This window comes from Octodon degus, unplaced genomic scaffold (assembly GCF_000260255.1).
Source record: "Octodon degus isolate 3935 unplaced genomic scaffold, OctDeg1.0 scaffold00048, whole genome shotgun sequence".
In the NCBI taxonomy this organism is placed as follows: Eukaryota; Metazoa; Chordata; class Mammalia; order Rodentia; family Octodontidae; genus Octodon; species Octodon degus.
Genome location: NW_004524624.1, coordinates 4,785,055 through 4,795,645, shown reverse-complemented (window position 1 = coordinate 4,795,645; position 10,591 = coordinate 4,785,055). Strand labels below are relative to the sequence as shown.

The 10,591-nt window shown below is 41.6% G+C and overlaps 2 pseudogenes; one reads left to right on the top strand and one right to left on the bottom strand.

Moving 5' to 3' along the window:
• The first annotated feature begins 7,836 nt into the window (after nt 1–7,836).
• Nucleotides 7,837–8,258, top strand: LOC101568823 (annotated as a pseudogene).
• A 600-nt stretch (nt 8,259–8,858) lies between these two features.
• LOC101585584 lies at nt 8,859–9,755 on the bottom strand (annotated as a pseudogene).
• Nucleotides 9,756–10,591: the final 836 nt, after the last annotated feature.

Genomic DNA, 10,591 nt, shown 5'->3' with positions numbered 1-10,591 from the left:
AAAAAAAAATAAGTCAATATATCTCAATTCTAACCATCAATGTAAATGGACTCAATTCACCAATTAAGAGAAATAGACTGGCACAGTGGTTTAGGAAACAAGATCCAACAACATGCTGTATACAAGAAACATGTTTAACTATAAAGACATCCATAGGCTGAAAGTCAAAGGATAGAAAACAATATTACATATCCCAGCACCTCAGAAAAAAGCAGGGGTAGCAATCCTATTCTCAGACAGTCTGAACTTCAAACCAAGAGTGATCAAGCGAAATAAAGAAGGCCACTATATACTGGTTAGGGGAAAAATTCAAGAGGATGAGGTAACACTCATAAATGTGTATGTACCAAACACAGGAGCACCCAACTAGATAAAAATTTGACATACATTTGTACAATGAGATGTCATAACATATTTATACATTATCTAATTCTCAAATTAAGGTAATTAACATATGTATCACCTCAAACATAGCATTTCTTTTTTTAAATCATATTTAAAATTTTTGGAAAATGCATTCTATATAATTGGCATACAAATTAATGAAAAATAATTCAAATTGTTGGACATACTGTCAGAGTAGGAGGAATGTGGGCTCTGAGGATCTTTACCAGACTTTCATTTCTTCCGACATGAAACTATCCCCTCTGATACTTACATGTCCTAATCCACCATGTCCTTTAAGTCCTTTTCTCAAATTATACCACATATATTTAAAAAAATTTGATAGGCTAACAGATACTCTTTTTTTGGGGGGGGAACTAGGTTCAATGCAATTAAGTACTATCAAGAGCTTATATTCCTAACAGCTCTGGTTTTGCTCCACCCCAACTGGACTAATGTATGTAAATACCTTTTTTTTTTTTTTTTCCGGAACCAGGGATTGAACTCAGGCCCTTGTGCTTGCCAGGGAAGCGCCTATTCCACTGAGCCATCTCCCCGGCCCCTGTAAATACTTTTTACTGCTATACAGAGACATTAAACACCAAGGCATCACCTTACTCACATAGCTACAAAGTTACACTTCAAGGGTTCCTTGTGCACAGCGACTCACTGGGAGCCCCAGTCCCTCCTAACCATCTCTCGGTGGCCACCAACATGAGAACAACACCTACCTCAGCAGAGTTAAATGAAAGGGACACAGCGCCCTGGCACCACGGGCACTGACCTACTGCTCTAACTCCAGCTCCCGTGGCGGTGGATGCATACATTCCAGATTCACTCGCCGCGTGTTCAAATCTGTCGTTAAGATGCTTTGTACGGTACCTTAAGAGATGTTCAGATCCTCAGAAATTTTCCTAGTAGTCAACCGCTTGTTTGGCCGAATCATTTCGCTCACTCTTTCAACATTCTCTCGGGTTTTTGAGGTGGAAGGACGTCCAGACCGCTCCTCGTCGTTGACAGACTCGGAACCCTTACGAGATCGCTGCGACCGCTTGTAAACAGTCTTCCTGGTTACTACACCATCGTCATACACTAATTTTAACATTTCGTGTGTTTCTTTAGCTCTTTTTTGCAGCTCATCAGAGGACCTTCCTGTCATAACGATAGTGACAATTGGTCTCAGGAGCGCACTCAGCGTCAATGGCTTGCACTGGCAGCGTTCAACCTGCACTTGGAATTCCAGGCTGCTGACCTGCGCGCGTTGGACACAAATCCCAGGGCCCATGGTCAGCTCTGCTCCGGTGGAGAGGTCCTCCTGGAAACCACTAAAAAGTAGTGGGGATCCTCCTGTCAACCTCCTGGGACGGGACAAACAAACAAACAAAAAGCATTTCTTTATAGTGAGATATTCAAGTCCTCTCTTCTAGCCACTTGAAATACAGAAAACATTTTTGTTAATTATAACCACCATACCAGACAATAGAACCTCATCATTTATTCTTCCACACTATAACTATGAACCTATTAACCAGCTTTGCTCATCCTCTTGTCCCTGCCTTCCCCGGCTTCTACTGCTCTACTCTACTTCGTTTCTACTCTACTTCTCTAACATCTTTTTCAATTCCACATATGACTGAGGTCATGTTGTACTTACCTTTCAGCGCTTGTCACCTATTTCACTTAACATAAAGTTTTCTAGATTCAAGCAAGTTGTTGTAAATACTATTTCACTATTTAAAAAGTTGAATATTATTACATTGTGTATATATATGTAATTTTCTTTATCTGTTGACACTTAGGTTTTCTCCATATCTTTGCTATTGTGAATAATACTGCATTAAACATGAGAGTGCAGGGGCAGGAGAGATGGCTCAGTGGAATAAGTGCTTCCCTGGCAAGCGCAAGGGCCTGTAGTTCAATTCCCAGTTTCGCAAAAACAAAACAAAACAAACAAAAAACCCAAAAAACATGAGAGTGCAGATATCACAAAAAAGAAAGAAAGATGACAGAGAAAGAGAGAGGAAGAAAGATGTTGAAGTAAATCCCCAAATATTACTGTATTGGAGTTCATCTTTCCCTTTGTATCCAGTAATGTTTGGATTATGTCATGGTTGCCTTGCATTGAGTCTATATCTATAGTTCCTCTAGTTGGATTGATCCCTTTACATATTGGCATTCTTTGTCTTTCTTGTTTTTGGCTTCAAGTCTGTTTTATATTTCTATATGATACAAGTATAGTTCCTTCTGCTTGCTTTTTATTTCCATTTGCACAGAATACTTGTGAACATCCTGCCTCGGCTTCCCTCCATGCTGGGATCACAGCCATGTGCCACTGCATGTACAAGATATTCCATTTGGAGCTGGGGAGATAGCTTAGTAGAATAAGTGCTTGCCTGGCAAGCACAAGGGCCTGAGTTCAATCTCTGGTTCCACCAAAAAAAAAAAAAAAAGATTCCATTTGATGAACAGGCTAAGACAACTTAGAGAATGGTTTGTTCATCCAGCAAATATTTACCAGCCCTTACTCTCTGCCAGGTATCTTTGTAGGATATTAGGTACCATGGTGAATAAGACAGTATGGCATAATAAGGGAGACAGAAACCATGGTAGTCTCTCTCTCTGTCTCTCTCTGTCTCTCTCTCTCTCTGTCTCTCTCTGTCTCTCTGTCTCTCTGTCTCTGTCTCTGTCTCTGTCTCTGTCTCTGTCTCTCTCTCTCTCTCTCTCTCTCTCTCTCTCTCTCTCTCTCTCTCTCTCTCTATATATATATATATATATATATATATATATATATATATATATATATCAAATCCTGGGAGATCAGTTAGAAACCATTTCTTCTTCATGTTTTTTCCTCCATCTCTTCTTCCTCTTCTTTGCCTTTTGTTGTGCTAGGGGTTAAACCTAGGGCCTCTCTTATGCTAGGCAAGTGCTTGATCACTGTGCTGAGCCCCAACCCCATGAGTTCTTTTGCATCCGTGACTTCAGGCATGCTGTTCTTCCTTGAATACTTACTCCTCCCTTCATTTCAATGACTCCTGCTGTAAGACTCAGTTTAGTAACACTTCTTGAAATATTCCCAGGTTCCCTTTACCCAACATATGGGAGTGGGTTGTGTGCTTCCATTATGTTTTATACTTATAGTAGCCTGATTTTTTTCCCAAAGACTTTGTGACTATCTATTTAGGTGTCTGGTTTCTAAACTAGTTGCTCCTATGCAAGGAAGGTGTTTTGTATTTCTACATATAACTCAAATGTTCCTAAGCTTTCCAGACTTTTGGAGTCCTCTTTTTATTTAAAACTCCAATAGCAACAATCCTGACCCATGAGGTCATCCTTCCATCTTTTCCCTGAGGATTTTTACAACACTGTACCACTTCTCCATCCTACCTTGCCTGCATGTGGATGTGAGATCCTCTGTAAATTTTCTCCAATGTAGGTAAAATAATACTAAATACAGCTTCATTGCAGATAAAAGAAGGGGAAGTCTCTCCAGATAAGGGAAATCTAAAAATAAGATCTGGGGAGCCTGCCCCTTAGCTCAGTTCTTTAAGTGGCTGCTTCAACAAAGCAGTCAGACTCGGGTTGCTGTGGTTCGATCCCCACAACTCAAGCCAACCAAATCTGCCCTGAAGGCATTCAGAGCAAAAAAAAAAATCTATTAGTTCTTTCAATGTATATTTTTAAAAGCTCTGGAGCAGGCACTATTCTCTATATTGGGAATATAGCTACAAACAAGACAAAAATCTGAGGAGCTTACATTATTTTGAGGGAAAGGAAGAAAACGAATATATGATTTCAGAGAATGATAAGAGCTACAGCTTTGATGAAATGGGACTAGGAAATGGGATACCTTCAGAGAGGTGAAAAGGAAGAACACTGACCAGACTTTTTCTTCAACCAAGGTTTTAGGGTTGCTCTTTGCCAGATAGTAGTAGCTTTGAGCCAGGCTAATTAAAAATTTAGAGACACACAGTTAGACCCCTTGTGGATGGAGGACAAGAGCAAATGCTGGGGAAGAGTGGGTGGTGGTAGAATTATCACCCCAGCTGCTTCCCAGATTGGTGTAAAGGAAGGTGTGGGTGCAACTTGTAAATGAGTATGGAGCTTGGAGCCTTTTACAGACAGCTTGCTCTGGTGCCTCTGAGTCATCTGTTTGATCTCCTTTCCTGCTATAGTACACAGAACACCTTCTAAATCTATGTGATCAGCTCCTCTATGTCCCTGGAGAAACCAGTGAAAGTTTTTGGGGAGGTGTCTGGAGAAGATACTGTTTTGCTATGCCTATGTTAATAATTCTTGTTCCCCTAGAATCCAAGACAGCAACAGAGGGAAATGAGTTGGTTTCGTTCTGTCTTTTATGCATAGTCCCACTGATGGGAAAATTGCAATGTTTTGCTCATAAAAATATCTTACTCATCTGATGCCTTCACAAATAATTCAGCTGACATTTTGCAAGGTGACATGCTTTTCACACTCAAATCACTGACCCACCTGTGACTGTTTCTCTTCTAATCCAGAGAGAACTTTGCATTTAAATTTTTTTATTTTTTTTTTATTTTTTTTTTGAACCCCTGGCCCTTGCGCCTGCTTGCAGCTGCTTTAATCTGCTGAGCTATTTGGCCGATCCTAGTTATTCTGTTTCTGATGGTTCTAGTTTCACTCTCACCTAGGATGGCAAAAGACATTAGGCCATTGAAATTCAATGAATAAAAAGAGGTTGAACCTTTCAAAATCATTGATGTTGATATTTAACCTCTGGGCCTCAACTTTTTTCTTTCTTAGTTAGAGATAACTGAATCCGTTTTGTTTTGTTTTTTGCTATATGGCTCAAGTCGGCCTTAAACTCATGGTGATCTTTCTGCCTCAGCAGGAAGATGTGAGATTATAGGCATGCATCACCATGTGCAAATAATTATAATTTTAAGAGTTGAGATTGTGGTATGTGAAATGTCTACCTAACTCCTTCCATGGCAATGATCCCAGAGACTCATATTCTGTTCCACAAAAAGATTGAGTATAACTATTTCTACATGTGAAATAAAGTTAAATTGAATTAGTTTGGCCAGTGACTCAAATATAATAAGGAAGAGGTTCCTCAAGAAACTTAACATATAATTACCCTATCACCAAAGAATTCTACTCCTGGGTATATACCCCAAAGAACTGAAAACAGGCCTTTCAACAGACATTTATACATCATTGTTCACAGCAGCATTATTCATAAGAGCAAAAAGGTGAGAATAAACCGTGTGTACATCAGTAGATACTTGGATAAAAATGTAACATATATACATGTATATTAGACTGTTATTTAGTCTTTAAAAAGAGTGAAGTTCTGACATACGTTGTAACATGGATGAGCCTTGAAACATGCTAAATTAAACAAGTGAGACAAAAGAAAAATACTGTGATTGCACTTATGTGGAATATCTAGGATATGCAAATTCACTGAGAAAGAAATTAGATTCTAGGTTATTAGGGGACTAGGAAAAGGAGGAGATGTGGAGTTTTTGCTTAATGTATATAGAGATAAATATCTACCCATGGCAGTTTTCACAGAGAACAGGGTTTGCTGTTTTCATTGGGGTCCAGAAATGAATTAGAGAGATTAGAAATAGCCTCAGTTTGGCAAATTAGACACCAAAACTAATTTATTGTGAACAGATTATATAAGATTCCCAGGAAAGTCTAATGATTATAGAAGTTTGGTTGATCCAGACCACCTTTCAGTGACAAAAATCTTCAGGCTTAGACAGGGTCTCTACCCCAGTGATGCATATGCCTGGGCCAGTAGCACAGTCTGACTCCTTGCCCCTGCTTTCCAGTGTACTGCTGCCATGTTGGAACAATTTTTTTTTTTTTTTTTTTTTTTTTTTTGTGATACCAGGGATTGAACTCAGGACCCTGTGTTTGTCAAGTAAGCACTTATTCTACGGAGCCACTTATTCCCCAGCCCAAAGTTGAGCATGATTATTATTATTATTGGTTTTTTTTTTTTTTACTGGCTCAGGCTGCCCTAAGCGTGGGTCTGGTAAGGCAGATGGATGTGGGGATCAAACCACGGTATCCTGCGCCTGACTGCATTTGCATGAACAGGCGCTTTAACAACTGCGCTAAGGGGCAGGCCCCTGGAACAAATATTTTTTAAAAACTGTGTTTCAGCTTTGCTCATAAACTTAGTTCTTAGGAACATGCCTGGATTTGATGTGATTCTTACAAATCTCAGGCAGATGCCTTCTCCTGAAATCTCTGCAATAACTAATATCATCCTTGTGTCATTATTCTCCTATACCTGAGTCTTTACTCTTAGAGCCCTTGCATCAAGTGTGAGGAGTAATTCACTTCACTTCCTTTTTCTGATCATATTCTATATTTATTTATATTTCATTCCTACTAGCAACATAAGCGCTTGGTGGGAACAGCTTGTCATCCTTTTGTTAAACAGATTGTATCCTTGCTATAGACCTAGCAAGTCACAATCTGTATTTTAATATTTCTGAATGATTTTCATGTACATTTATTTTTAATGCTACATATTAAATACTTATATCAAATTACCTATTTAATAAAAATAAGTGGATTAAGCTCAGTGATACAATCCTTGCTTAGCATAGTCAAGGCCCTGTTTTCAATTCCCAGTAACATGCACACACACACACACACACACACACACACACACTGAGGGTCCAGTTCATGATTAAGGAGGCCTCCTTGCTTTCAGGCCTTTGATGAGATTCTGGATGACAATGGCAGGCAGCACATGACAGACGACACTGCTCACCTCATGTCCAGGAAGGAAAAGGGAAAGAGGAAGCACTACCAGACACAGTAGCACATACCTGTAATCCCAGCTCAGAAGGCTGAGGCAGGAGGATCGCCAAGCGCAAGGGCAGCCTGGGCTCCAGAGCAAGTTAAAGGCCAACCTGAACTACATAACAAGACCCTGTCTCAAAAACAAAACAATTGGTGTCCTACCTAATTCTTGTGCTGGTTACTAGAGAATCAAATTTCTGTGGCCATGATTAGTGCTGAAAGTGTCCCACAGTTATCACTCCTAAGAGAGCATGAGGACCCAAGAGGAGCTGTGAGAGCCGTTGGCCATTCCAAATTAAATATGTCAGCTTGGAACACTAATAAATTAATTTTCAGTCAAAAAACCAGAAAAAAAAGGGTCCAGAGTGCCACAGTTTCCCTATGGGATGACCCCATGACCAAAGAATGTTCCACTAGGCCTCACCTCTTAAAGTTTCCACTCCCTCCCAATAGCACCGCCTGGAAAGCCAAGACTTTAACATATAATCTTTAGGGGCCATTCAAGATCCAAACTATAGCAATACATACACATTTTATATATCAACTAAGAATAAATACATAAAGATATATCCAAAAAAGTAATATTTTGGCTCATATCCCAGCATTCCTTGTGCCTACTTCCTTTCTCTGGCGTCCAATATGTTGAAGCAAGGACGTGGTGGGTCCTTCAGTGCGAAATTCCGGATCTCCTTGGGTCTTCTGGTGGGAGCTGTGATCAACTGTGTGGACAACACAGGAGCCAAAAATCTGTATATCATCTCTGTGAAGGGGATCAAAGGGCGACTGAACACACCTAGCGCTGCTGGTGTAGGTGATATGTTGATGGCCACAGTGAAGAAAGGCAAACCAGAGCTCAGGAAGAAGGTGCATCCTGCAGTGGTGATCTACAGCGGAAGTTGTACCGAAGGAAAGATGGGGTGTTTCTGTATTTTGAAGACAACGAAGGGGTCATAGTGAACAACAAAGGCAAGATGAAGGGTTCTGCCATCAGAGGGCTGGTGGCAAAGGCATGTGCAGACATGTGGCCAAGGATTGTGTCCACTGCACGCAGCATTGCGTGAGCTGTGTGTGTCTATACAAAATAAAACAGCTGTTTGGCAGGTGTCAAAAAAATAAAGTGATATTTTTTAGAATACTAGAGATTGAATTCAAGACCTTTGCACTCAACTATATTATTATTATTTTTTTTTTTTTGAGAGAGAGTCTCACTGTAGTCCAGGCTGACTTCAAACTCATAGCAATCCTCCTGCCTCAATCTCCCAAATTCTGGGATTACAGGCATGTGCCACGACCCCCAACTGAGCTGCATTCTTAGTTCCCCCTGTTTTTAAGAGTAGGAAAATGTATTGGGGAGTAAGATTGGGGACTAGGACTAGCTTGAAGGACAAGGAGGATCCTGACTAGATTTCCCTCTTAGCCCTTATTTATTTATTTATTTATTTATTTGGTATTTGAGACAAGTTTATTTACTCAAAATAGCCTTAATTTTAAAAATATTCAACATCCTATGACAACTGAGAGCTTGATCAACCTGTGACCCCAGGTCCTAGTGGATACAGTGTGCTCACAAGCACAGTCTATGTGGAAGAGGCCAGGTGGGAACAGCCTACAGGCACACAGGGACAGCTCACACAGGAGACCATGAGCCACATGCACAGGTGCCCATTAGGACCACTGGGAGAAGCAGTCCTGGCCCCCAGCTGGCAGTCGCCCCAGGACCAAGGCTCACGCCAGCCTGCCCAGGGGCCTCCCGACCCCGCACCACTCCCCTTCTGCGGCCTTGGCCAGATGCTGCTGATGAAATCCTCATCCAGAGAGAGGAACTGTGGCAGCAGCAAGGAGGCTGGGGGTCAGGTCTCCCCAGAAGGTGCCTGAGACTGTGCCCATACATCCATCTGTCTGTCTCCGGGGGCTGCTACTCCTCAGCTGCTGCACTAGCCGGTAGGTGATGTACCTGCCTGCTGTCTCACAGGGCCGGATGATCTTCACAACCTGCCCTCACTTTATTCCAAAGTAGTGGGCCACGGGGTCCCCTGCCTGGATGCGGGTCAGCTGGTTCTCCTGGAGCTTATATCGGGCCAGCAGCTCTGTGACCTCCTCCTTGGTCATGACAACGTGCTCTGGGACAAGCTCATACTCCGTGATGTTGATCAGCAGCTCTTGCTGCAGGAATTGCTCCAGGATGTACTTGGGTGCCATGTCTACCAGGGACTGCTTGGCGGAGGGCGTCAAGCCCTGCTGCACCACGATGAGCGCGCGGTGATGTTCTCCTCCTGCATGCGCTGGTAGTACACCTTGATGGTCTTGATGCCCACCTTGGGTTCCTCTGGGAAGAAGGCAAACATCTGGTCCGTGGAGTCATCATTGTGGGCCACCAGCACGGTAAGATCAATGCGCCGTGGACGCCCCTCACTTGGCTTGTCCCCTAACTGGGCTTTGAACTCCTCCAATGTCTGATCCAACTCATCTTGGGTCACCAGGTAGCCACAGTCATGGCACAACTGCATGACGGTCTTGCGGATTTTCCAGAGAGGATACGTTTCCTCCTCGTTGTCCATGGCGCCGCTGCTCGCACAGCCCTTTTTTATTTTGACATAGGTGTCACTAAATCACTAAATTTCTCAGGCTGGGCTGGAACTTGAGTCCTCCTGCTTCAGTCTCCCAAAGTACTGAGGTTCTAGACATGCCCTACCATGTCCTACTCAAAGGAAAAATTTTAACAGCTTCTATTTGAGATCTAATTCGTATATCATGGAATTCATTCAAAGTGTGCAAGTCAATGTTTTAAAATATATTAATAAGGGGTGCAATCACTACTAAATATATTTCAAATATGTTCAGCACCTTAAAAAATCCTATCCATTAGCTGTCGCTCTCCATTTCTCCATCCCACTCTTCCCAACCCCAAGTCACAAGTGATCTATTTTCTGTCTCTCTAGATTCATCTATTCTGCATATTTCATATAAATGGAATCATACAGTATGTGGCCTTTTGTGACTGGCTTCTTCCACTTAACATGTTTTCATCATTTATGTTGTGACATGCCCTTCAAGCTAGTCCTAGTCCCCATTCCTACTCCCCAATAAATTTTCCTACTCTTTAAAAAAGGGGGGACTAAAAATGCATTAGTACCTCATGCCTTTTTATGGCTAGATGATATCTCATTGTATGGATAGATTACATTTCATTTATCCATTAATTCATTGATGGATGCTTGAGTTCACAAAACTATTAGGAATAGTGCTCCTATGAAGGAGTACTGACAGGTATGTACAGGTACCAAACCAAAATACAGTAGATAGATACATAGAGAGCTGCTGCAGGAATGGGAGGCTTTTCAGAAAATTAAAAATAAAATGATCAAATGATGCAACAATTGTGCTTCTGAGTAGA